We start from the raw sequence: 27,424 nt of genomic DNA, 5'->3' as shown, positions 1-27,424 counted from the left end.
TTAAAGTTTTTTCATTCTTGTGTAACATCTGTAAACATATTCCTAAGCTCTACATGCAGTTCTTTAATTGGCATAGTGTTTCCAGGGTGTTTCATCAATTAATAGAAAAAATATTATTTATACAGATGTGGGAAAGATTTCATTTTCATCAGCAATGCATTTGTTTGATTTTGGTGGGTTTAAAATGTTAAGACATCAATTTGAAATATGATTTTCAGTACCTTCTTGCAAATATCTGTAAATTGCACTCCAAATAAGCAGTGAGGTGTAGTCCAGCACCTTGTCTGTACAGCGGTAAGATTAATTCAGAAACAAAGCATTTTTTCCTTTTACAGAAGATTTGTACCTCTCTGATCACAGCACTTAGGTTCTTTATTTTTCATCGGTGTTTTCTCTCCATGTAATGTATGTAGGAAGTTAATGATGAAAGAGTACTAAAGTATTCATTGAAACTGAGAATTATAGTATTTGCAAATGTAAAATCATAATTTACATAAATGTTATAGTCAAGAACATTATGAATGTAAATATGCCTTCATCTATTCTCAGTCTTATAAGGCCATTCGTTGTCCAGTGGGAAATGAAGAGTGATGTTGAGACTGCCGTTTAACCTATTATAGCAGCCTAAAAAAATTAAATAGCCTCGACGTAAATATGAGGTGGGAAAAGAGTATTCATCTCTATTAAGTGACATAAAAAAACCGTGGTAAGAATAACAGGCAGGTGGGTGGGCATTAAGCAGTGAAATCCCTAAATTCGGACTCTAGTTATAAGCACAAGGACAATTGCCTCCCACGTACTTAAACTGTTATGGGTTTTTCAGTCAGAAAACATGCTTCATGGTTCTTCAGGCACCAGCTATGGATTTTCTTTTGAATTCTTTTTCATCTGATACATGACTCCTCTGCTGCTACTAAATGAGGGCCTAATACTAAAAAGCTGAGTTTGTTATGTTTTCCTTAGTGTCATTAGGTCTTTAGACCTTTAATGTTTCTAGGACTCAGAACTATGCTGAGGATGTCCTATCCATTTTATGGTACTATAAGCAGGTTGCACCATAATATTCAGATTATTTGGGGCACGCACTTCAGCTTCGATTTTTAATTGTTTCAGGTTTACATTAATGCTACATAGACATGTGGATGATTAGTGATTGATTAACCTATTGTGCCATTTAGGTCACTTTTTCTTTGTTTCTTGATGATGTATTCTTGTAAAGAAAGATAATATACTGCACCCTTTCCTAAAATTATTTTTATATTACAGTAAAGTATTTTTTTCATATTGAGTAATAGGAGAAAAGTTTGACCCATGGAATCATAAATGAGAACAGGGTTGGTCCATAAAACTGTCTTCTAAAGTTAATTGTGTCTTTTAAAGTTAATTGCAGTTTCTTTAATATTAAACTGCTTTTAGTGCAGGAGGGATCATTTTAATTATTTAGCTATTCCATCTTTGCCATAATACAAGGTAAAGATTTAGTTCCCCTTTTTTTTGTTTTTAATCAAAATCAATCACTTCACCTGCATTATGTCCCTAGGTAACCTGGTGTAATAATTAAGACGATGTATTTCTAGACCAAATTTGCCTGATTTTTGTTTTCCAATAATTGTGTCTTACTATCCTTTTCTATGCTTGATTAGGAGTTATTGACTGTTACGTCTTTTCCATGTGTAGTAAGCTGTAGATCTCAATCAAGTTACCTCTGATCTTTCTATAAATAAACTAAATGTAGTGATCTTGTATATCTCTCACACACATAATATCAAGAACCTTTTCCTGTTTGTAATTCTTTTAACTCCTTTTTGGGTCCTTTTAATTTCAACGTTCTTTTAGATTAATAATACTAGGCCTGGTTATGGCATTCCAGTGATGCCATATGTGCAGATAATTTCAGGTCCTTAATAGTACCATATATTTCCCTGTAATGCACCCTGGGATTGTTTTGAGCTTCTTAGCTACAGCAACATAGTAAGAGCAAAAAAAGCAGTGGGTTATTTACTATGACTTGTAGGTTCTTTAGGGATTCACTGCTTTCTAGGATGTAATCCTCCATTTTACATGGCCTGTCTTATATATGCTTAATGTTTGTAAGGTAAATAAATGAAAAGAATGTAATTCCTACTCTGAGATTTACTTAATCTATGTAACTTATTGAAAGGATTTTTACTTATTTTGGTCATCACAGAGCTTCAGCTTTCCCCATAACAGTGAATCGTCAGTCACCAGGTTTTATATGTGTTTTCTGTGACTGATATTTCGAAAGAGACAATAAAAGGGAACTTCACAAAGCATTAGAGCACTAAAACAGCCCAAAGAAGGCTTATAATGTGTTTAGCTTTTGCTGATGCCTAACGATATAGCAAAAAAGCACTCTTCTACCAGGCTGCTTTCGAGATCCAAAGGAACCAGAGGAATTGTAAAGAATAATAGATAGCATATCTTGGATTATTTTCTTTTAAATTTTAGGAGTAAAAGCATAAAAATCCTGTCTTAATCTTTCTTTTTCTTTTAGGTATGCTGCTTATTTAGCTTTTAGTAACTTGTAATTTAAGATCACAGTTATTAGGTGTATTTCTGCATTTTATATATCGCTCCCAGATGCTACAGTATTAGTTTTTATCACTGCATATTTTATGAAATGTCAGCCTTCTGTTGGCTGTTCACGCAGTATTGTTAGTGATCAAAGCCACAACATAAAGGAGAGGAATCTAAACAGTTGGCTTATCTTTGTCCTTCATTGTGACACAATACCATAAAATTACTTTACTATATAAAAGGCAAGCAAAGCTTCATGTAGCACACGCTGAAAAGGTGAACTTTTTGTTGTGCTCAACAAAATAGATAAACTTATCAGTGATTATTTGTGTAAGGAAAGTAAAGTTAGCAGTGATATCTTTTCAGTTTGGAGAAAGTTTTCCTCCTTTGCTGCCTTTTTAAAGCACAGTATTCTCTCTTACATTAAAATGCTATTATAAACCTATCCATTAAAACTTTTCGAGATGGAAGAAATGTTGTGTCCTTTAGAGTAATCTGTATGGTGTATTGTGGAGCTTCTCTGGGATACAATTAATCAAGGCAGGCTATATAAGTTGAAGAATGATAATTGGGAAGGTAATAGTCTTTACATTATGAATACTGCTGGTGATTCTCAAGTATATTTGGCTTTCTTTTTTTTTCTTTTTCATGTGTGAGATTATTTTGAGTTTATCTAAATTTCTGGTTAAAAGTACCAGAATACCAGTCAGCCTTAATTTTTCTGCTTGCTTAAGTGAGTTGTGTATCAGAACTGAAGTAATAAAGTAAGAAAAACTCTACAAGCTCTGGAGATATTCTAGGAATAAAAATCTTGAATGATTTTGATCAGCTGTTGTGTATGCCCTGCACAGCAGTTGGTTCAATCAATTTTATGTTTTGGGATGGTTTTATTAAAACGAGCTGCTGCTTTCAGTAAATCATTGTAAAGATGCTAGCTTTGTATATGCTTTTTGGAGACCTGCAGCTTACCAGTGCAGTCTCTCAATATAAACATACTTAGGTTGGCTCACCAAGAGGCTGGGCTGAATTAGTGACCTCCTTACAATGTGAGGTATTTATCAGGATGGGACAAAACATGAAAAATGAAATATGGCTTCATAATACGATAGTGGTGGAGAAAGTAAAGGAACAAAAGTGTTTATATTGTGTTGTGGAGGTCAAAGTGAGGCATAATAATAAACAAAGCTCTGGACAGTATCTCTTAAAAAAGACAATGATGCATACAATTTGATAGAATGTGTTTGTGTTTGTCTTTCCTAACGCTGCTATTGTCATGCTTTTCAGTAACTTGTATGCATTTATTCTCTCAGACTGTAGCCATATTTTGATAGATGCTCAGAGATTTTGAACAAACTAACAGTGCTATTTTTCTGCATGGCTTCTGATCAAGACAGCCAAATTAATCCATTTTTTACTTGGCATTATGATTGAGATGGCCATATACTTCAATTTTTACTTCAAATCTGGAAGGGATCATTCCCATGTACATACAAATGTTTTATTCTTTCCTGATGTGCTTTGAAAACAAAACTTCTGTCAAGTAAGTTAAGGTTAAAGATATTTAGCATATCAGAAACATTAATTATTATTTTCAATTAATTTTGAAAAATGGAAGTTGGGAAAATAAAGAATTCTAGCAATAATAAGTAGTTAATCCATCACCTACCTGACAGTAGTATACTCAAAATAGATCATCCTTCCCATATAAATACCACGTCACACAGAGTCTGCCTAACTTTCTTCTCCTCAACCTTGCTATCAGCATCAAGTTCATGATCCTTCTCCAACAGAAAGAGCTAAACGTTTGAAACTACAGACCTATGACCAGATAAGACCTTTTTGTAATCTGTTTCTGATTTATTAAAGAAGTAGGTCTCCTATTGTATGTTTTCACCCACTGGTTACCTGAGAATGTGGATTTTACATGTCTTACATCCAGTGGGATTCTGGTCTACCGAGGAAGACAGGAAAATCTTCATCCTGACCTGACTGTGATGAAAGATTTGGACTTGCCACAAAGACTGTGTTGCTTACAGCAAGCCTAGTGTTCAGAGCGGAAGAGCTGTGCTCCTAGGAAAGAAAGGTACACAGTTGTCTAAGCAATCCTTTATCTAGGTACGTGAGAATCAGGAGGCCGAGTATGTTGACACTTTTCCTTCCAAGTCCATGAGAAATTTAGGTGAACATGGAGAAAAGGCAGAAAGAAATGAAGGCAGTCTTTAAATTGAGTTATTTTTCCCATACTGATCTTAGTACCTTTCTCGGAGGTTTCAAAAGTCTGTAGTTGGAGGGTAAACATTTTATTCAAGGCTCCTTTTTATTTGTACATCTAAGACTGCTTCAAATACCTGATAAGATAAAGAAATGCTAATGACATTTTAAGAGCTAGAAACATACAAGGCTTATCAAAGCAAGTTCTTGTATCTTTACATTGGTGAATCTCTTTGATTCCTTGACCAGGCAGTCATGCATTCATTATTAAATGCACAGCTTTCACATATCCAAGTGCAAACCTAATATACACCAACCGCATAGTGACCAAAAGTCTAGTCAAGTCTTGGTGAAGCATAAGACATCATTTGAAAGATGCATTACTTGTTTCTGTAGTTTGTGCTCCGTGGTGCACAGTTTCAAGCTTAACATGAAGAGGTAGTAAAAAGATGGAATGATAGCTCTTTGTTAATATACTGGATATAATTAAGGTAGTTTGGTGCCATTTAAGCTGATAGTCTCGAATCTTGATACGGCCTCACACAACAGATACACTTTAGAAACTTAATTTCACTTTATAGGCATTTTGTCTGTGCATATGCTCAAAATAATTTGTAGATTGGTCCTACAGTTTGTAAGCATGTTACGTTATTTCCATAGAAAAAACACCTTTATGATAGTTTTGACCACTTGTCCCACCTGGTTGCAAAGGCATTCTTTACTAGGTATATGAATACATGGTTTGTTGAGCTTGCAGATAATGCTAGCACCAGCAAAACCAAAGGGGTTTTAGCCCTTTGTTAGTGTGCAGTTATCCTCAAATCTCTAATTTGAGGGTTAGAAATGTAACTGACATAGAAATTTGAGTCAAATTCATAGTCACAAGTATCTTAATAAAATATAAATTGTTAGGTTAGACTTGATTCTCTGTTGATGAAAATTGTGTTTCTGAAATGTATCTGTATTACTTTACACAAGGGTTATCACAGTGCTTATACCTGCAGGATGTAGTAGTCAGGTTGCTGTTCTGTGCTGCAGAGAACTCAACAAAGGTGAGAAGTGCTTACAAGCAAATTATACTGCTGCCACATATTTAAGGACTTCATGTTGACCTCATTCTCTCCTATTAACAACATGCTAAACTATTTTGGAACGCTTGCATTTCCATTTTTCTGTGGGTGTGCATCTCTGGGCTGTGGAATTGGCAAAGAGAAAAGTCAGAGAGGTTTCTAAGAAGCTGTCTTCAGCATACCTTTTTATTTAACATGCAGATTAGTATTAATGATGATTATGACGGAAACTGTGAGTGTTGGCAAGAGTTAAGGCACTTTAATGGTAACAGTAGAATAACTTAGATCTTGTCAAAGCTAATGAAGTTTTAGTTCAGAATTTATTCATAAAATATAAAGTACGAGTGCTAAAGATACTTTTTTCTTTTTCTTTTTTGAATGCAGAATCTCAAGTATAGCTTAAATGGGAGCTATTAGAAATTCCTCTAACTCCGTATTAAGCCATGTTAGATAGCGCTATCTTCCCCTCCTGGTTTTTCCCTGAAAAAAATGTGCTCAAGGGGAAGCAATTTGCATAGCAGAAGTTTCTTTCCCTCTATTGTCTATCAACTAAGGACAAACTACAGTGCTCCAGACTTTGTTACGATAGTTTCATTGATAGTGACCATAATGATGTCTCCTTAATGTATAAGGACTTAAGATGTAAAAAAAGTGGCAGTGATGCAGTGATTCTTCCGTGGCATCGAAGATCTTTACTGAAAACCTTTTCCTGTACTTCGCAGGTCAAAACCAGACCAGTGGAATTTGCAGCGATGCCAGAAGTTGCTAGTTCATAAGGCCTTGCAAATTAGTGTCCAAATCAGGTGAGGAAAGGGGGTGTTATCTTGTCTCTTCCATCTGAGGAAGAGGAGCTTGCTGGTCAAGTTTTTCACTGAAGTGAAAAGGGGCGGAGCTGGAAGGGGATGGCAAGGCCCTTGGGCTTGGTGAAGAAGGCATCCACAGGCTCCTTCATCATTGTTACTACAAAGGCAGTCTGGTCAGCCAGAAGAGGAGTTTGCAGCAAGGGGGTGCATTGTAACTGGGGCAAGATTGTGAGGATTAATGTTTGGATGTGATGCATTAATCAATCACAGTTTACATTTCTTACACATCTGCATTTGTAAGGATTCCAGCTGGTATCATTCTTTGTGTTAAAAACATGCAAAGGTAAAGATGGATGCTTAGAAAGCTCAATTTGAAGGATTTTAACAATGCTGAAGAAATAGGAGTATTACAGAGACTCAGGCTATATTAAATGTTCATTTTGCTCACAGAATGTGTATGCTTCTAAGCTCTTCCAAGTAAGTACTGGCAAAGACACAGGTTTTAATTTCATTGAAGTCCATCCCAACTGTAAGAACTGTAGTCATGAGATTGCAGTATTTATATATTCATCAGGTGCATTTTGTTTTAGTTGTGATATTAAAGTGTTGCAAATAATATTCACGTATGAATGGAGAGTTCATATTCCTAATTTTTGTTAGAGGATTTGTGTTTCAGCTGAAGTTTGAATATTTTTTAAGAGTCTTCAAAAGAAATGTAACGTGTCCAACTTCTGATTTAGGGGCCATAAAGACAGATTTCGTAGCAATTGAGAAGGTTACTATTTTAAAATACATATGTGTCTGAGGTTGCAAAGGGGCTAAAGAGAAGGAAGATAAATGCTTCCTGCATTTAATTCATGTGCCAGTTATGTCAGTTAAAGAATAGGTTGCTTAAAGGTGGGAGATGCACCACATTTCAGGGCTCCTTGTTGGATCATCTTCCAGTCAGTGGTGTCCTATGACTGTACCAAGAACGCAATAGCCTTTCTGACTTTGCATCTTATGAAACCTGCAGGGAGAAGGTTCTGAGAGAGGACACTTAACAGTGATAGGCATTGATCATGTCTTCGGCTTACTGGTGAGCTGGCAAATGCGAAATGGTCTGTCTTTATAGTGGCTAAATTGGGATGAGCTCAGGAATATCTGAACTTTAGGCATGAGAGACTTTCAGACACAGGAGGACACAAATGGGTGTGTTTGCGCTTGGACACCGAGACCTTGCTGGCTGGAACAATGAGTAGACTTCTGCCATAAATAGCAAACCAGAAAAGATCTGACGAGTACAAGACCTCTAACAGTCTCCTGCTTCCCTCCCCACCTCTTCATCTGTTTTGAATTGCATTCTGGATTTTAAATTCACACAAATGTAGATGATATACAGCAAAACCAGTGTTTATGTAGAATATATACAGAAAAGGATGGCATATGCTTTTATTGCTCTTAACTTTAGATTTGTAGCAACAAGATGGTAGGAGAAAGATATGCTAAAACATATTCACAGTTCTAAGGTCTAGTAAGGAAGAATTTGATTGTATAAACATACACTGTTTTCCCCCTAGATCTGCGAATGTAAAGGGATAAATTCTTTCCACTTCCCTGACTTTAATTTCTCTTCAGTGTTTTAGATTTTTAACTTACCAATTTGATATTGGATGAAGAATTCTGCTTTTATATGCAAGGTGAAAGTAAGAGATGCTGAAAGTAGAGATGCTGAAAACTTAGAGGCTAAACTCTTGACTTAATGTCTTGGGCAAGGGTGGGGTGTCATTCCCGTTCCTCTCTTGATTCGTGAACAGAAGACGCTATTTCTTTGCGAAGTCCCTTAATTTTTACATTATAACCCTCTCTTCTCTTGGATAGTCTGACATATTTTGTTTACTATTCATCCACTCTTCCTCCAACTAAATTTAATGCTTCATCTCTGCTGAGAACCCCACAGGAGCACATGACTTAGGAAAGGGACAAAAATCAGCAGAAAAATAGGTGGTCTGAGCATTTATGTGTTAAATATGCATGTTAATTAGAAAAAATTAGAAAAAATATGAAAACAGATGTTACATAAATTATTTCAGTCTCATGATAGTAGTAACTTATACACTGACAATAACTTTTGTACGTGCATATGTATGGGTATGTCTGTTTCTGTATTTTGGAACATTTATGCAACTCCTACATGGATGGCAATAGAAAAATAACTTCTAGCTTAGGTAGGCCCTCTGAACTCCACATGTACGTGTGGATGTTTCTCTCCTGTATTATACTATGCATTGAGCTCCTGAAAAAAAGTTTCTGAAAAAGGCACTGCCAGCAGAATAGGTTGAAACTTAAGACTCATGGAAGGTATTTCGGGTAAATGGCATTAAATTAATGAAAAACATTTCTTCTGCATGTTGATACTGTACTAGGCAGCTGAAATTTTAAAATATACTTGCAGTCATGTCCTTTATTCTCTGACATATCCTATTCTTTACTGTAGTTTCTATTCTCTGACATATCCTGTTCTTTACTGTGGTCTCTTAGTTCTCTCAGCTCGTCTACAGTAGAAGAAAAGCTTCCTGGGGCTTGCTAGTGAAAGGTAGTCCAGCAAAGACAACTAAAATATTGAGAAATATGTTATCTGAAGAGAGAATTTTGCAAGTGGATATTCATGCTAGAATTCATCTGCTCTGAATGCAGTCGTTTTGTCATCTTATAAAGAAGACACTTCTGACTGACAACCAATTTTCTGAATATAAATTCTGATATAATTTGAATAATTACATAATTTCTGTCCACGTTAAAAAAACAGACATATGTGCAGTTCGTATTCTAATTATCACCACCAGAGACTGAAAAGTTAACTTCTTAGAAAATGAAAGCAACGCAACACACAGTAAAGGGAAATGTTGAAAAATAAAGACCTGAAGCCTTCTGTAAATTTTCAGATAATTATTTCAGTATAACATTCGACTTTTCTAGCTTGATAGCTTTCATATTCTTTGAAGCCTTGTACATTTCTGGTTTTGTGGGTTGGTTCTGTGAGGGGGTTTTTAATTTTTGTAAAATCCAGCATATACGGTAGGAAGGTAAAGGGCTGCAAGGAGACAATGAATTGTGGAAGAAGAGGGATAACAATATTTCTAGCAGATTGTTAGTATTTAAGAGTTTTTAAAATAGTGTTCAGGGTATGCAATTGCTATTCTAGCAGATGCATTATGCTAGTAAATGTAGGAGAATGTGGTACTATATGAAAATGAATTACAGAAAACTATTAAGAAATCTTATTTATGTCTTGAAGAGGAAATATATTACCATAAATCCTACTTTATACCAATAAATCGTGATGCCTACACAGAATTATTTAAACTGGGGGAAAAAAAAAAGTCAGTGATGTGTTAATCCTTCACTGCACATATATTCATTCACATTGCAAGAGTCAGATCGCATGGGGAGAAAAGGAAATTGTATAAAAGAAGCAAAATTATTCCAGCTGTGTATCTTGAATTTTCAGGAAAAAACTACTCCAGAAATGTCAATACTCAGTATCAAACCCATAGTAGTGATGACTTCTAAGCTGGTTTGAGCAACTGTTTTTCTCTGAGATATTGTTGCCTTTTCTTTGCTAGTTTTGTATATTTTTGAGAGCAGGCTGTCTTTAATTTCCCTATCGTCTCCTTGAGAAGTGATTTCCATATTGCAGCACACACAGGAGATTCTGTTCCCCTGGAAGATACGTCTTTTACTTTCTAGTGGAATAAGAACAACCTTGACCTCTGAGCCCACACCTCTTAGAATGCCCTGGTCATTTTAGGGAAGTAACTCTGCTGTGCACTAGCACGGGTTCTGGCTTTGGTCAGGTTTTTCTCCATAGACAGCTGAAATTGGTGTAAATCTTCGTCATATCTTACTGCTCTTACTGTTGCTGACTTTAATAAAATAATAATGGTAAAATTGTAATTCCAGTTCAGGACAGTATCTACCATTAATTTTGTGGTGGTGGGAGGCAGCAGTACGTCTGTATTAAGCCAGCCTTCTGTTTTAAGGGTGCATCTGTGCAATTCAAGTGCATTTCACAAGTATTTTGAACCCCTACACTTTTGCTTCAGTAAAAGATGTGACTGCTGAAATTTGCTTTGCCCATAGGTTGTAGTGAAATTCTTTTCCTTCCAGAAAACAGTGGTTTATTCAGGTAGCATTCCCTGTTATTCCTTGATCTGGTGACCTTCCCAAAATCAAGAAGGGACAATTCTGGAAGAAATTTGGAGAGAGTAGCTGCCTTGCTTTTGAAAACCACAACCTTACACAATCAGAACTAGACTTTTCTAAGGATCTCTACTACCATTTAGGCATCAATAAATAATTGAAAAGAATTACAAAAGTGCTTGAATGAAAGTATGGCATGTCACTTTGTTTATAAGTTCAATACCCTGTATTAACTCCATAGGCCCTAGCAGTGCCATTGATTTCAGTGTGTCTTTGTTACTGTCCAGGTACAGTTAGAATTGGGCATTCAAGTTCTGACATGGCCATTTAGTTCTCTGGATCTGTGGTGAAACATGGATAATTACTGATGCAGTAATTCACAGTCAACTTCAGCATTCCCTTTCTGTTTAGAAATTTGGGATCAAAGAACTCTTCTAAGATAAAGGCTAAAGATAAGGATGAAATGTGAGACGTAGATGGAAATGGTAAAACTTTCTGAATCAAAAGATGTGGGAAATAATGCTCTAAAGATACTTTGACTTTCAAATATTTCTATAGCCATGTTTTTATTGTAAGTTATGGTATGAACAAAACATGGAAGTTTGTATTCTGTGAAAACTTTATTCAATTTATGGCTCTTTGAATAGCCCAAAACCTAGAAAATGTTGCAGTCCTTCTCACTTTTTTTTTTTCTTTCAGTATTTCCCACAAAAAAATTGCATAAAGATCCATACATCCTGCTATCAAGACTGGTCTTGTCCAAGTATATTTCAGAGTTTTCTCATTATTAAGTGAAATCATGACAATTAGCATTTTAGACATGTGAGAAGAATTAAATGTTGTATCTCTGATTAAAAAAAAAACCTAGTTTGTGCACACACATATATACGAATGCTACATTTTTACAAATGCGATTTATAGTAGTAAGATGATGCTTGTGATACAGTAAACATTTGTATTTCATGCAGTTCTTTTCTACAGATTTCATCCTATCCTCATTAATAAATCTCAAAGTACTTTCCACCCCAGCAATATTTGTTCGTATGAGTGTTTTTAATAATATATCCCTATTTATTCATATTTATTAATATGACTAACATTTTCATATGGGGCAGTTCTGTCTCATTCGCTTTGCTGTGAAGGATATGATTTTTGTAGGTATGTGCTTCCATCTGTCAGTGCTAGATGATGCCGAATTGAAGGAATGTTCCTTGTGTTTGAAACAGAAGGCAGTGAGGCTCTTGGCTATAACGTAGTTTTTGTTGTGAATTTGTTTCATGATTTCTGATTGGCTTTTGAGAGAACTCTGTCTGGTGTACCAAAAAAAAAATAATCTTGTCATAGAAAACTCTGCTTTGGTTGACAATATGTGTGGGAGAGTGGAGGTATCATTCAGCAGCTTTCGGGTTTAGTACCCATTGCATTCAATAGAGATAAATGCTACTTTGGATTGCTGGTGAAAAAGGTGGTACTGTAGTCTGTGCTGCTGAAAACATACTCTGAAGCATTCAGTACCAGGTGATACCTGCAGAGACTGAGGGTGATGCCTGAGGGGTGGTGTGATGCAGTGGTGGTCCCTGTGAAAGCTGATGAGTGCTATGCAACCTCACAAAGAGGTCTCAGTATGAGACTGAATTCCAGAGATACGAGGGGAAGAGGTCTCAGTATGAGACTGAATCCCAGAGATACCGAGGGGATGGACAGAGATGCTGCTTAAAGAGCTAATATATGAGCTTCTGTTTCAGCATTGTATCATAAAAGAAGCTTTTTTCTGCCAAACATTCTCTTTTGTTTGTGTGCACGTCTGTTTGCAAGTTAAGTGTGGTAGGGAGAGAAGACGCAAGTAAGTGATATAGGAAGCGATGAAACTTGTTGTTTGAAACAGATTCCTATAGAATCTGAATCCAGGAGTCATCCAGAGAGAGGAATATAGAGGAACACTGTCATTACTGTGTAAAGTTCCTTCATGTCCAAAGAAAAGGGTTGTAAGGAATGGTTCGTCCTAAGACTTTAAGAGTTCCTGACAGCCCATATACATAAAGAGCTGAGAAACAAGACTGGGTAATTAACTGAATTATGGGAAATAAACGCAGAAAAGCCCAGGGTGGTATTATTGCCTTGACAGTAGTTAGTGGTATTGCTAGGGAGACATTGTAGAGCGTTGTTTCACCAGGGGTAATGTAAGGCTCTGTGCCCAGGTACAGTTGCTTTTGGAAGTTTATCTGGAATGAGGAGTAGTGAAGCTTGTCTGCATTCCTCAGGACAGTTTCTCTTAGTCGAATAAAAATTGTAGGATAAAAAAAAAGTGTGTTGTTACCGGAATTTGAATGTCTCACAGGAACAACATTGCCAAGAGCCCTATTAAAATAGGGATTAAAGTAGCCATATAGTACTGTAGCAGACGATGATGAGCATCTTTCAACATCAGCACATATATTATTTTTCTTGATTACTAAGAAAATATTTGGAGCAAATTTTGAAGTGATCTGTGTTTCCAAAACCAGGTTTGTAATATTACATATTCCTGGTTCTCTGAACCTTTAATATTTTGCTGACTAGTCCGACAGGGGAGGAAGTTATTACAGTAGTTAGCAAGAAAAAAGAAACAGTTTAAGGTAGTTAAAAATGTTCCTATTGCTATGAATAACATACAGCAAGAGTTAACATAGGCAGATATATCAGACACTGCATTTCAAAGACTTTCTTTAATATGTAATTTGTTTTGCCATACATGCTTACAATTTACAAGAAATTTGTCAGAAATACACAGTGCCTCTAGAAAAAAGGTCTGTGCATTAACTGTAACAGTGTAAGATCTGCTGGTTCATTGCATGTTAGCCATTCGCAAAGCAAAACTTTATTCCATACTTTTTTGTTGCTCTGGTAGTATCGGTATCCATAACTCTTGAGTGTCTGCATTTTTAGGTATTTCTTCCCCCTCACTCATATTGCGTGGTTAATATGGAGGATACCACATACCAGAGTGTTCACATTCCAGTGCATGGTGAAACATGTTCAAGCAGACCTAAAACTAATAATGCCTGAATTACAAACATCGTATTAATTGTAATGTACCACTCCTCCTAATTAGGTACTGGAAGTTACATATCCGGGGAGGGTGAAAGAATAGTTTTCGATACCAACTAGGTAAATAAGGTACAAATCTAGTTGAAACCACTTTTATGAGCAGTTAACCTCAGACTTCTGTTTTATGACCAAATTAGCAGTGAATTATTTTCTTGTTTTAGGGTAGGCATGCATTGTGCATTCAGTCTTGTCTTTCAAACAGTGTGCCTCACCTCAGAAAGCAGATAATGCTGGATAACAGTAGAATAATATTTGTTAGCTGTTTCTTGGAACAGGCAAAAGTATATATTGGTCTGCTTAAATCTGAAAAACCTGGTAAATATATTCTGGTTAGTATTCGTAGCTGGAAATCTTAAAGTGCTTTACAAAGAGAAGTGTGTATTAGTCTTACTGTGGGATTTGATTGAGGATGCCGGTCCTCTCTAGGAACTGATCTGAAAAAGGAGCTGAAATGCCAGTTAAGTGTTTCCTTTAGTGCCTGAAGCCTGAACTCTCAAAACTAAGTTTGATGAGTATACAAACTTAGCTTTCAGTTGTTTCTTAGAGAGATAAAAGCTTGTGAACACCTTCAATAACCTTTGGCTGAATCAGGGTCTTCCAGTTTGTGAAACTAAGAGAAATGCCAGAAAATTCAAAATTATAACTGCAAGTGACAGGGTAATCTAGCTGAGCATTTATTTTTCATGTAGTTAGCCAGTACTTTAGGCAGTACAAAATGTGTGCTTACAGCGTCTGCATGAAAGTTAATTTCCTTGTTTGTTGTTATCCTTTCATTGAAACTTAACTTCACCTGGAGAACAATTGTCCCTTCCTGGTGAACTCTGGCTCACTGTCGAATTTATGGTAATAACAATGTTGAGAAATTAATTCCTTGCATAATGTGGATTTTCTGCAGCAAATGACTCTTACAGGACAATATTAAAATCCTAGCACCCCAATTTCCATGGCTAAGCTCACTGCTTCGGTGATGTGTAAGCAATGGCACTGTCCCCATAACAGGATTTCCTGGGCATTGTGGGGACCCTCTGCAGGATGCTGCAGGATAGTGGGGCTCAAGTTACAGATGTTTTCAGTATCGACTTCTTTGTTCTCGCACTTTGCCTATGGCCAAGTAGGAGACATTATCAGCATTAATATTCTGAGGGAAAAAAATACCCAAAGTGATGGAATAGGAGCAACTGGGGAAGCAGGAGACTGTCGCACTGCAGGGACCCGGCTGGATGCCACCAGCACCAGTCAGCAAATGACTTTACCTGCTTCCCCCAGCTTACAGGGACTTGGGAGCTCCACCATGGTATCCTCTTTCCCATGACATTCTGTGTGTTACTGACACAGCATGTTTGAAGGGTGAAACATTAATTTCTTTCTTCATTTTACAATCATTTAAATTAATTTCAATTTAATTATTTTTTTGAGGGGGGAGGGAATATCTTTAGAAAGTGTTTGGCGTTAGTTATCCTTGTGTCCCTTTAAAGGCATAGAAAAAGGTATAAAAAATTTTAAACTGGATTTTCTAAGGAAAGGCTGTCGCTCCTCTGATGCTGTTGTTTACAGCAAGAGACAGTGCAGCAGCGAGTGTTATTTCCCTGATGAAATTTTGCTTTTTTACGAATCGTTCTTTAAATGGAGGAAGTTTTTAAAAGGTACTTTTTGTATTTCTCATATGATCATGTGATGTGTTTACATAATGAGCTATTTCTTGAAGTTATTTTTATTAAATATTGATCATAAAGTTGTTAGACAAATGTAAAGCACTGTTATCAGTACGTTCCTGTATCAGAAAGTAAAGATGCTGAAACAAATTCTCATACATATAAGCAAACTATTTCTATACATGAGTGGTATTTGTTGCAAACAAATGGAAATGGGTGCAATTTAAACTGAGGAGTCTGGGTTTTTTTCGTTATTTACTGAGCATTAATAGCAGTGGAAACATTTCTGTTTAGAGATGCTGCTTCTCTTACACTGGAGTAATGCAAGTTGCTTTATTATGAATGTTTTACTTCTGATAATGGAGAATGTGTTCTCATATACAAATACATATGTTTTTCTCAGATCTGATTCGATAATCCAATTCTCATTGTTAGGTGCAGATTAAAAATAATTTTGCACTGGTAGGGGATTCTAAAGCCTTGACATTGTTTTAATCTGATAACGAATGGCTTTAAGTTCATGTTCTTTCAGTTGTTGGCAACAAATCTAAACCTGTGTTTTTTGAATTTACGAGGATAAGTCCTGCTTTGGCAATCTTGTAGATCCTCAAGAGAATAGTTAAACAGTGATTAATCATTGTTTCTTCACTGAGTGTGCAGAAAAGAATGGAAAAGCTGCATTTCACACTTCTGAAGCAATTAATCCCCATGATCTTAGCCAGGTTTGTCTTGTAGATAAGTTGGGATACAAAACTGTACCTAATTTATCAATGTATGCATGCCATAAAGTATAAAACACACAATTTATTTCATATCATTTATAGTCAAATGTAAAAAAAGAGTGACTTTGCTATATTCAAGAGTGTTTCTTACATTACCTTCATATAAACTAAGTACCAGAGATTACAATGGGATTCCTGTTTATTGTGCACATCTGGTGCAGTCACTATGCATTTTCTCATTCACTTGCTGGCATTTTTAGTGATTGTGGCATAAATCACCTTGCTAATCAGAAACATAAGTGACGGGAAGTCATCTCCTTTTTTTGAACAATGGGAAAAAACATATGGCTTCTTAGACAGGACTTGGCTGTTATACTATTTATGTGGCATTATATTCTGTATTTAGAATTTCATATTAATTGCTGTGGTTTGATAGAAGGCATAGAATGCCTTGTGGCTTTGGTCAAAGTATTTGTTTTGTGATCTACTCATGATGCCTTGCAAACTTAATATATGTTGTGGGTATCAAAAATAGAGCTGAACATGCAGGCTGCATTTTAAAATGTGATAAAACGTTTGCAGGCACTTTTTAATCAATATGAAATGGGTGTCGTGTGTTCTGAGCAACACTATATAATAGAAAGTTGTTATTAATCGTGTGGCATAGTAAACAAGAGAAAGGAAATAAACATTTGTCATTATAGGGAACATGTAGGCTCTAAACCTCTGTACTTGAACAGTATCTGTTCCTGAATTTAGCACAGAATGTATAAAACCAGTTGCTCTTGGCAAGATTGTATGAAATCAGGCTAGGAGGTGAGACTGGTAGTTTTGTGAAGAAAGTTTGTTGATAATTGTGGTTCTGAATTGAAATTCCCCGTGGGATAAAAGTATAATAAGATCCCGAAATTATATTAGCATGTGAGGAAGATAATTGCACCCAAAAGCAACTCATGTACAGTCTCAGTTTTTGTATCTAGTTGCTCTTACATGAATATTTTGCACTTCATTTTATGTCACTCATTTTGTGACTTATCCATGATAGTGATGACTCCTTTAGCCAGATAGTTTATTAATAATAATTACTATGAGGAATTTTTAGTAGCCTTTTGAAACAACATATTTATTCATAGCAATGGCTCACAGTTCTATAAACTATTTCTTTTAAATAATTAGTTGAACAGGTAACGTAATTCACTAGTGTTATTGACCAAGTTTCTCTAACCAGTGTGGATCTCAAGATTATTGCATAGTACTAATTTTTGAATTGTCAGGACTCTGTATATCTAAAGGAAGATCTTGATTGTATTTCAGGAATATCCTAAATAATTGCAAAAAATACTGAATTAAGATTGCTATCAGGCTTTTGAAGTTGGAGGAGGTAAACAGGATGTTAAAGAGGCCATCCCAAGTGAACAGTTATCACTGGCAGCATCTCTCTGTCAATGCAAATTGTGCCTCAGTGGTACTAAAGAAAAATAGATAATGGGAGGATGCAGAGTAATGCTAAGAAGCTCTTGTTAAGCCTTATAATGGAGGTCTCCATCTTTTTCACTCAGGTATGCGTCTAAATGCACATTGTATGAATGCTGCTTTTGAAAATTTGTCAGAAAATACACTTTTGCCCAGGTAATTGGCCTGTACTGGGAACTGTGCAAAATCCTGGAATTAACTGACATGGTATTTTTAAGATGACTTGTACAAGAACAGAACTTCCAAAATAACAGGACACGGACCACTTTTTTTTATTACTTGCTCATTGTGAGTTTTATGCTGTTTCTTTTGTCATCTTACGTAGTGACACTGTCATTTCATTACAAAGTTTCAAATTTGGTGTGTCAGTTTAACAGGAGAGATTCTTCAGAATGACTCTGATTTCCTAGTTCTGATTATTTTGTTTTAATCTTCACTCAGTAAAAAAGAAAAATCCCAGCCTAAAACACATGCGCATAAATTTCCCGACTTACTTACTATTACTCTAACATTTTCACAACCATTGCAAAGTCTGAGTTGAAGGTTAGTAAATGGCAGTAGCTAGGCTTAAAAAAACATTCACACCTTTCATGGTCTGACATCTCACTGAATGGTCATTAACCTCTCCTCATGGACCTGCCGTGTGCTCATCCTGCTGCCTGCTGAAAGTAGAAATGAAGGGAGATCAGTGGTATTTTAAGTAAGATGATGGTCTTTTCCTGCAGGATTACAGCATTAGAAACTGTTGATCTAACTTAGTGAGTGTTGATCCTTCTTTCTATTTGCAGGTTTCTCCAAAATGTTTTAGTGGACCCTTATAAGCACCCTTAAGTAAACAAATTAATTGACAGCAGGTTTGATTTTCCTGGTGTGGTCCTAGGTTAGCACTTTAGTTTGGATCAGGAATGTATATTTGGAGCAGATTGTCCCGCTGTGCTTGTGTTCATATTGCAAAGTAGTGCTAGCATTGAGAAGAGTCTTCTGGATTAACCTAAATCAGAAGTTGCACACCAGCAAGTGTATAAATGAACTACTTTTACAACAGCTGTTAGTGGCTTTTGGACCTGAACATGACCAATCCAAATTAAAATCTCTTAAAAGATGCATTGTATGAATATTGATCCTCAGCATTATCTGTTTCATTCTACCTGTCTGCCCACATTGAGCAGTTGCTACTTGCTGACATAGGTCGACGTTTGTGAATCTCTTAGAAGTATGCAACGGAACTCTTAACTGGTTTGTGCAAGGCTTGGACTGATCATCGGGCTTGGATAATTAGCACATTTATTAATGCATATATTTTGAATGACACAAATGGAGTTAGTGGTATGAAGTTTAGTTATCATGCTAAAATACTGACTTGACAATTATCTGCTCTCCTTTGACATTGTCCAGTAGTGAAACTCTGAAGTCTGCATAAAGGTGCAACGATGGAGGGCTAAGAGGTAAAGGAGAAAAGAGATGCTCATAAAACTGGGAGAAGGAAAGGGATAATGCTCTTGTAGGGTAAATGTAATACAGTATTTTTCACAGGCAGAACTCTTGTAGAGCTGTAGTCTTTAAGGGAAAACTCTTTCATTCACTTGCATGAGTTATGGACAGAGTTTTTTACTTTATGCTTTTGTGCCTGGCAATTTAGAAATTTTCTCTTGGAAAGAATAGATGAGATATAAACTGTAGACTTATAGTTTAAAGCTCTTTTCAAAATGGATAATTGTAGAATTCCCTTCTTTACCCTAAAAGCGAGCTTACTTTTGCCCATCTCAGTGTAAGGAAATATTATGCATATCAGACACATTTTAATGAGACACAGTTTAAAATTCCAGTCAGTGAGTTGCGAATTCATCAGCAGAAACAATTTAGGAAGTTCACTTTCTTTGATAAATAGTCACAGACAACTCAGGAGAGGGTTAAAGCCTGTGTTTAGATAAATTCATTCTCCTTCTAATAAGGAGGGTGGATAAAATCGTTTACTTCATTTTAATACAGTTATTTAAAACTTAAATTTTGAGTTTACAACCATCTGTCTCAAGGGCTAAGCTCACTATAAACTATTATAATCATTTAAATAAATAGAGGAAAAAACAATCCGTTCAATATGTTGAATCAATATGTCATGCTTTGAATATCTATATAATTTTCCTCACATTAGGATCCATGGCACATGTACGGTACAATATGGTCTATAAATAGGCCTGGAAAGAATATGGCTGTATCTTGGACTGCAGAGGGAATGATAACGCTCCTCAGAACTTGGTACTTGGTTTTGCCTGGCAGCAGGCTTTCCCTGTAATCAGAGCATGATTCAAAACTTAACCAACTGTAATTAAAAGAAGATAGATTTTAATGGCTCTGATGTAGTGGAGTCTATCTTTGTCATGTCTTGTGTCCACCACAAGAAGAATCTTTATTTGGTGTCTGCATTTTATTCCCTGCTTGGGAGAAAAACTGTTTTCTCTGCTTTCACCAGTGCTGTTTGTTGTTTCTGCGTTGAAATGATGTAATTATGCAGTGTTCCTGTCCATTAAGCCTGGCCAAATGAATTAAGCATATATGGCTAGAGGAGTCCATGCTTGTTTTCAGCACCTAATGCAATGGTGTGTGTGTGTGTTATAGAGCAGCTAATGTAATCACTTGGAAAATATGGACTGTAACATAAGCTATGGGCCTGCTCAAAGTTAAGTAGCTCAGGAGTACTGATGGAAAGAAAAACCAAAACAAACGAGAAAATGATGGATGTTCAGACATGGGTGAAATTCATACAAGTACAGCTCTAAAAGATATTTATAGTACCAAAGTTCTAAGTCAGCTTTGTCCAGGAGGGAAGATTTTCATTCTTCTAATTGCTAAGGAATTATTTAATCATTTTTAAGTAGCTTCACAGACTGTATTATAAAAGTATGGTGAAGACTTGGCTATTGTTAAAATAAGTGGCTTTATAATGTTTAAGAGATTCAGTAAATTAAAAATGTAAATTTTGCTTGCATAGTACCACTGCACTTTAAAGAACAACATCAGAGCCTGTGTAACTGAAAATACCAGCTTGATTATTGTAAACTGCCCTGGTATTTTTATCACATAGGAAGAGTAAAATTATAACTGTATGGTAGGAATGGGACAAAGGAGAGCAATGAGGGAGCGGCAGAAGCAGACCAGCTCCTGAAGCATATTCTGAGGCTCCAGTCCATTAACTACCTAAATTGAGAAGCTGCCATGTTCTTCTGAGTTATGAAATGCAAAATCCCTTGAGGGTTTGTAGTGACATCACAAACTATTAGAGGTTTCATTTTGATGTCACTAGAATCCCTTGTTGAAGTCATGGCCCAGTAATTAATGTCATCTGTATTTATGCTGCAAATAAAAATGATGGAGGATGGATGGGCGGATGAAATTTCATGTTCTGTTTTTCACTGTGTAAGTAACATACCATGCCAAGGATACTTAGAAAGAAAAAGACACTACATCTCTTAGATTCTGTACTGGAATCTAAATTAAAGCAAATGTATTTCTGTTGTTTGGAAGGAGAATATTAGGATTAGATGAGAATATTGAAGATCAAGAAATCTGGATTCTTGTTTCACATGTATTACTGACTCAGGCCATGTGAGCCTGTAAGAGCCAATTCTTGATTGAAACCACACTAAATCTTTGTGTGCCCTGCCTTCACGTTCCACGTGAAGAAAGAAAAGCATAGAGTTCCATATACGTGGAGTATTTTACACCATTGAAGCCTTAACATATGGTTGTGGGTGTCACGTAGCATCCTTGTGCCTCACTTTATGTATACATAAGATCAGAGAAACACTTTGCAAGGTGGTTCAACTCAGCAATATTTGGAAAGCATTGTGGTTTGCCTAAAAAACAGAGATTTGTTTGTTTGTTTTTTCCCTAAAATAGTGAAGTCTGTTGCTGAGTGGTGGCCACTGTTAAGACGCATAACATCCAAGTACTGGTTGGAGTGCAAATATTCCACATTCCTGTATTAGTGGAAGGAAATTTTTAGATACCTAATACAGTAATATTTACTGTACTGCATTAATTTTAGATAAATTTTAGCCACTTGCATACTTGGAAACTATTTAACAATGTTTTGTATAAGGCCATTCTCCATTTTATTCATATTTCTCTCTTTTTGATGTTGGTAATAAGAAAACCTGAATCATCTTGCTAAGTTATATGAAATACCTGGTTTTTTCACCATATTGTTTTGTTAGCTGGCTCAGGCAAATTGCATTTTTGTACTCTCAAGTTCAAAATTCTACAAGTAGAATGTAAAAATAGCTTAACTTTTCTAGATATTCTTTCGCTGCTTCAGCAGCAAAAATAGGTATTTGTTTATCTAGATCTGTTCAGACTTACGCAGGCTAAGACCCACTGAATGCTGAAGTCTCTAATTTATTTTCAGTGTGTAGTGTAAACTGCTGTGCTGTATATACATTTTATATTTATGTCAGAAAAGGGTTGCAGAGGGGTACTTTAAAACCACCTTTTCGGCTCTGAATAGCTATTGTGTACATATGGTAAGGTACTGCTGCTTAACAATTAGTAACTGCTTTGATGAAACTAAATTACATGTTTAAGTTCCCATCAGGAAGTCGCTTCACATATCTGTATTAATGTATTCAAGGCTAGAGAAGGAAAGTTAATTTTCCAGCTTAAATATTTAATTCAAGCTTAAAATTTAGTCTGTAATTAGAGCTCCCAAATGGCAGGAACATGGAGTATTTGTCCATTTTAATTAGATTGTTGTTTACCTATTAATTATATATCATATCTTGTCATATAGTTTTGATGGTAACAGATGGTGCTAGGAGTTAGTAAGGGTTTGAACAAAATAAGATTTCACATGATTTATTAAGTTGCACTTTATTAGTGAGTGGTCTGCTTTCGTCAGGTTATTCCGTAGAATGAGAAATCTGAAACATTTCACTGATTTTGGTGATTGCTCTTTATGTGCTCTGTGGAAATACTGAACTTCAACAACAATTCCAAAAGGTGCATTCTTTTTGTTTAGAGGAAGATGTAATACTTCTTTCTCCAAAGTTCTAGCCTCTTATACTACCCACATGACAGTAAGCTTACATCTTCTTTTCTTTTTTCTGACTGTTGTGCATAAGACTTTTCAAGAGCAATCTCTCTTTCATCTGCAGAGTCTGGAGCAGTTGTTTCAGAGGTGAGAAACCTGACTCAAGTGTAAAAGTGTTAGCTTCTGCGCAAAATCTCAGTACGTTTTCAAGTTTCAGTGGCTTGAAAAAACCCAACATATCCATTTGTCGACTGGTGCTTTCAGAATCCACACGTGTATGCATACACACGTGCCTCTACCACAACCAGCAAGCATTTAAATGTAAAAACTAATTGTGACTTTTCAGAGTTCCCAGTATATGAACATTTTTCCAGTTCTTTGGCAGTATCTAGAGCTGACACAGCATTACCTGCATCACAGAACTATATCTTACCTAGATTCATTAGTCCTGTACGCAGTGTAAGTATATTTGTCTGTGTGGGGATGCTTTAATAGAACTGGTACGGGGCAGCCCACATTGTGAGCCTTGCACACACATATGGAAATCATACAGTACCTAACTTGTGAGAATTTGGCTTCTCATTTAAATAGTCCCTTTTAAGACCTGGGACAGAAGCAAAGCAAAAAAATAAAGTGAAAATAAGGAAAATCTCTTCTGAGTTTTGACAGATTAAAAAAAAGAGAGAGAAAGCTTGAATTTTTTTTTTTTCACAAAAAATCCCGCCTATTTTGGAATTTTGGGGCATCCTAAGAAAGGTCAGGAAATGCAAGTAGATATATGACACAAGTGAAAGTTAAGAAGGTACATAAGTAAACAAGATTGCATAGTACACGTTGAAGCAAGTATTTATTAACTCTAAAAAAAGAGCCTTAAAATGGGGGAAGATTCAGTAAATGCGTGTATGAGGTGTTGCATGAACATCGGTAAATGGACAGTGGCTTTGTGGGGATTCTGCACAGTGAAACTTAGCAAGGATTTTAGCAGTGTGGTGTTCGTTGGTGATTTAGCAATGATTTGAGAATCTTTGAGCTTTTAAATCCACTTTTCCATAGATCATTTAAACTATTCACTTTTTGGTCACTGGAAGGAAGAGAGTGGAGACAAATTTCTTAAGTTCATGTCAATTCAGCAGCTCTCTACTACAAAGCTAAGTAAATAAATCATGTTTTGTGGCAGGCCAGTCTTTCTGTTTTCACTGGTTGCTTTCATGGGACCTTGATAGCTTAATCCCTTTGGGGTATAATATACCTGAATAAATAAACATCCTTTTCCTGTAAGCCCTTTTTTCTTTAGAGCTAATTATATACTTCTGTCTTCCTTCCTTCTTCCTTGCCAAGTTAAAAAAACATGAACGATCATCAGAACTGTACCTGTTTCTTGACTTTGACCATGGCTTCAAAGAAATGGTAAGAGTCAAGAGTTTTGCTAGTGAAAAGTAAACAGATGGCCGCAGTACACACACTGATTTCGAGGCTTGCTTCAGTGGGCGACTTGACAAACAGTAGATCTACAAAACTGCCTCCTTGTTCTGGCACTCGCTTTGTCCGCACACCAGCAGCAACAGATGCTTGATGGTGACACTAGTTTGTTTTTTCCCCACATAACTTTGGTCACATACTCCGAGTTAGATTTACTGTGACCTCTCTCTTGTTTCATAATTGTCCCCATCAGCATGGTTGCTACCTTAAAAAGTATTGATAAATATGTCTGTGTTCAAATCAACTGGAGGTGGGGTGAGTAGGGGGAGGTGTTTGGTAGTGTGTATGCATCTTGGAAGTGTTCCCAAGCCAAGGATCGTTTTATCACCACCTACATCTAAAAAGAACCACTATGCTGAAATTGTGCAGTTTGATTAGCTAGGAAAAGCTAAGTGACTTGGCCTATTGCCTCTTGTATGTGTGAAAAGATTACCTTCTGAAAATATGACCTTTAATCCTCTTTTGCTCAGATACTGTATTTTTCACTGTGATTTATAGAACTGTGTTAATACCATAGAAAACTGTATTCAATTGTTAGCAGCTGAAACATAAAGTGATTACAAAAGTATTATCACAAGATAGAACTAGTAAAAATATTCTACTTGCTGAGCTTGCACCATCAGAATTTATTTATACATTTTATGCAAAAATACAGGGTTAATTTTTTTATTCCTTTGACCCTGTATATCAAATGTGATAAAATATGCTATCCTGCAGCTAAAAGCAGATGGAAAAATAAATTGAAGAACAGCGTTTAACTGCAGCCTTATCCTAGTTCATATAAAAATATTACAAAAATAAAACAGAGACATAACTGGGTCATTGAAATGTTCTTTAAGAAAGGCTGCTTACGCAATGAAATTACCCCATTTTCAAATACCCTGGTTCATAACATTCGTTAAAAAAAAAGGAAAAAAAATGGGAGGGGGAGAATTTTTGAAACATAGTAGCATGAGTTTTGTTTTTAAAATAGTTTATACTCTTTGAGTTTATCTTTCATTGAGAATTTTTGTTTCTTTTAGAACATAATAAAACTAGTGTGTTTTCATGAAAGCTTTCTTACGGCCATTAGAGAGTTTTGAATCATCACTTCCAATTTATTGCAGTGCCTGGCAGGGCTTCAGCTTTACGCGTTACCTTTCTGTGGAATATCAGTGCCATTTACAGCTTCCAGAGTAATTCTGTTTTCATTTTGACTTTATGAGTATAGTTTGAAGGTTAAGGTGCAAAAGCCACAGTTCCAGTAAACTTATGTTGGTGTGGGTGTTTTGATTCTGAATATAGCAAATAGTGACATTCTGTAATTGCACCAGATCTGCCTCCGGTATCAGAATGAGGAGGACTGAGTCTCCTCCGTGAAGGCACCTGCTTCTCTCCTTGATTGTCTGAGCAACTTCAGCCTCTCATCTTAGTCTGTAAAGGCTCGTTTGACTTAGAAGTTTTAAAGCAGCCTAAATTAGGCAGTGTGAATAACCCCAGGAGTGCAACTGTGAACACCAGATAATCATGTAGTAGTAGCATCAGACTGAAGCTTATTTATGCGAATGGGGGGTTCAAATAAGAGAAGTGGGATTCTTACAAAAAGGACTGCAAGAAGGAAAGCAAGATTCATACATGATGAGTAATAAAATGGCATTGCTCAAATAAGCAGCCTCTATCAGTACTTGTATTACAACAGACTTAGTTGGTTTATAGCACTGTGTGGGAGAAAAGGCTCAAGCTAAACTAATCGTGTTGAGATATTAATGCTGTTACATTTGATTTCATAAAAGGTGCTGCTTCTTTTTCATCAGTAAAGGTGCTATCCACACCATCCTGTGATAATGGTTGGGTGAACTGTACAGGGTAGGCATAGAAATACCAAAAATGAAGACATAATATGCTTCCCAAGGATAGTTGTTCTGGTACAGAACAGTCAGGTTGCAATTCTTCTGGAAGGAAAACTTGTCTTCACTGAATATCAGTGTACTTTATCATAATTCTCTAAAGTAATATGAAAAGCGTATGATAAACCTTTAATACATGCTGTCAAATTGTCTACAAAAATGGCCCATGTGTTGAAAGAATAAGTATCATATAAGGAGACAAGTACATAAGAAAGAGACTTGTTTCATCTCTAGTCCCCTTTTTCAGATTTAGCTGTTGCTGCTATAGCTAAGGTCAGCATCTATATAAATGATTAGTAAGATTAGTCAAGAGCTGTTCTGAAACTGCCTACACAATTCTAGCAACCATGAAAGTTTTTCCTGTGATTTTTTTTTCTCATTGAGTTTAGTTCTGAGTTGGATTTACAGTGATCCTTTGCTCAGAAAGTAATGAGTGTAATTTAATTTTGAATTCATCAGAGATACACAGAAAGATGGGGTAAGTTACAAGAAGGCATGGGTGTGTGTCAGTGATTAACAATTGCTGGAGCCAAATAGGGCTCCAGTTTAAAAAGATATAATAAGTAAAAGATGATTATTAGCACTAGTTGTCTTCCTCTTAACGTGAAAGTGTGATGAGGGGATTTTTTTTTCCTCTCCATGTTTTCTTTGTTTTTTCATATTAACATTGAACCACAGTAGAGGATGTACTTTATTTCGGCGTATGGGACATACAATGAGCAGCTATCAAGAACCTCCTGTTTCTATTAGAGCTTCGGTTGCACGGTCTTATTATGAGAAGAGAGACTTTGAAAACTTACTGGTTTACATTATCAGCAGTAGGAAAAAGAATCCTTGAGTTAATTTTAACTCATAAGAGCCATTATAGCAGGGAAGAAGGAAGATATTTGTTTCTGACAGTAGTGATGGCCTATGTCAGCTTACTCTACATGGAACTGCAGCATGAACTGTCATAGATGATGGTCCTCCCTAAAAGAGAAACATGCTTGTTTTAGTTTAGTAATGTTTGTTTTGATGGCTACATGCTTTATTTTAAGACACTTGGCTCATGTTTTGCTTTTAGTCAGATTTGAGGTCCATCTTTAACAGGATTAAATTCTTTAGGTTCTTTCCAGGATATCTACAAGTCACTGGGATAAGTTATAGGTTGGATACAATTTGGAGTTAACATTAATGTAAATTTGCCAATGCTTAATATTTGTTTGCTATCCCAGTTTCTCTGTATAACATGAATGCTCGTAACAGAGCTTGTTCTGACTAGCATTTTTATGGGTCTATTTTGCAGCAAATGTAAG

General features: G+C 36.1%; 1 protein-coding gene across 11 annotated transcripts in view; it reads left to right on the top strand.

The window, feature by feature from the left end:
* The window catches only part of TBC1D5 (TBC1 domain family member 5), a 328,319-nt gene that overhangs the window by 83,980 nt on the left and 216,915 nt on the right, over positions 1–27,424 (top strand). For 8 of the 11 annotated variants that reach the window (XM_065666027.1, XM_065666031.1, XM_065666022.1 and 5 more), the window contains one exon: positions 6,542–6,622. The exons of 2 other annotated variants lie outside the window; for them this stretch is intronic. The gene's annotated coding sequence lies outside the window, so the exon portion shown is untranslated. Of the gene's footprint in view, positions 1–4,477; positions 4,622–6,541; positions 6,623–27,424 lie in introns of all 11 variants that reach the window. One more of the 11 variants, XM_065666024.1, reaches the window with a different exon arrangement.

This window comes from Lathamus discolor, chromosome 2 (genome assembly GCF_037157495.1).
Source record: "Lathamus discolor isolate bLatDis1 chromosome 2, bLatDis1.hap1, whole genome shotgun sequence".
Taxonomy (NCBI): Eukaryota; Metazoa; Chordata; class Aves; order Psittaciformes; family Psittacidae; genus Lathamus; species Lathamus discolor.
Note: the sequence above shows the minus strand (reverse complement) of the source record. Positions and strands in the feature narration are given on the sequence as shown.